The following is a 1,761-nucleotide window of genomic DNA, read 5'->3' as shown; positions in this document are numbered from 1 at the left end:
TGAGAGATTTCAGCACCATTGCTGCACCTCTCAACGAGCTTACAAAGAAGGATGTGCCTTTTGTTTGGGGTACCGCATAGGAAGAAGCCTTCACGGTATTGAAAGATAAGTTGACACATGCTCCTTTACTCCAACTTCCTAATTTCAATAAGACTTTTGAGCTTGAATGTGATGCTAGTGGAATTGGATTAGGAGGTGTGTTATTACAAGATGGAAAACCTGTTGCATACTTTTCTGAAAAATTGAGTGGGCCTAGTCTGAACTATTCTACTTATGATAAAGAATTATATGCTCTTGTTCGGACCTTAGAAACATGGCAACATTATTTATGGCCCAAGGAATTTGTTATACATTCTGATCATGAATCTTTGAAACACATTAAAAGTCAAGCAAAACTGAACCGTCGACATGCTAAATGGGTTGAATTCATTGAGACTTTCCCTTATGTGATTAAACACAAGAAGGGTAAAGAAAATGTTATTGCTGATGCCTTGTCTCGTCGTTATACTATGCTTTCACAACTTGACTTTAAAATATTTGGTTTGGAGACCATCAAGGATCAATAGGTTAATGATGCTGAATTTAAAGATGTATTGCAGAATTGTAAGGAAGGGAGAACTTGGAACAAGTTCGTTCTTAACGATGGATTTGTGTTTCGTGCTAACAAGCTATGCATTCCGGCTAGCTCCGTTCGTCTTTTGTTGTTGCAGGAGGCGCATGGAGGAGGATTAATGGGACACTTTGGCGTCAAGAAGACGGAGGATATACTTGCTACACATTTCTTTTGGCCAAAGATGAGACGGGATGTTGAGCGTTTTGTTGCTCGCTGCACTACATGTCAAAGAGCTAAGTCACGACTCAATCCTCATGGTTTATATATGCCTTTGCCTGTACCTAGTGTTCCTTGGGAGGATATATCTATGGACTTTGTTTTAGGTTTACCTAGAACAAAGAAGGGGAGGGATAGCATATTTGTTGTCGTGGATAGGTTCTCGAAAATGGCACACTTTATACCATGTCATAAAAGCGATGATGCTGTTAATGTTGCTGATTTGTTCTTTAGTGAAATTATTCGCTTACATGGTGTGCCAAATACTATTGTTTCAGATCGTGATACTAAATTTCTTAGCCACTTTTGGAGATGTTTATGGGCTAAGTTGGGGACTAAGCTGCTTTTTAGTACTACTTGTCACCCCCAAACTGAAGGACAAACTGAAGTAGTCAATAGAACATTGTCTACTATGCTTAGGGCTGTTTTGAAGAATAACAAGAAAATGTGGGAAGAATGCTTGCCTCATATTGAATTTGCTTATACTCGTTCATTGCATTCTACTACTAAGATGTGCCCTTTTGAAATTGTGTATGGTTTCCTACCTCGTGCACCTATTGATTTGTTGCCTCTTCCATCTTCGGAGAAGGTTAATTTTGATCCTAAAGAACGTTCTGAATTGATTTTAAAAATGCATGAGTTAACTAAGGAAAACATTGAGCGTATGAATGCTAAATATAAACTTGCTGGAGATAAGGGTAGAAAACATGTTGTGTTTGCACCTGGAGATCTTGTTTGGTTACATTTGCGTAAAGATAGATTTCCTAATCTGCGCAAATCAAAGCTAATGCCACGTGCTGATGGTCCTTTTAAGGTTTTAGAGAAAATAAATGATAATGCATATAAACTTGAGCTACCTGCAGATTTTGGGGTTAGTCCCACTTTTAATATTGCAGATTTGAAGCCTTATTTGGGTGAGGAAGATGAGCTTC

Source organism: Triticum urartu, chromosome 3A, assembly GCF_056163025.1.
Source record: "Triticum urartu cultivar PI428250 chromosome 3A, HENAU_Tu73, whole genome shotgun sequence".
Lineage (NCBI taxonomy): Eukaryota > Viridiplantae > Streptophyta > Magnoliopsida > Poales > Poaceae > Triticum > Triticum urartu.
Note: the sequence above shows the minus strand (reverse complement) of the source record.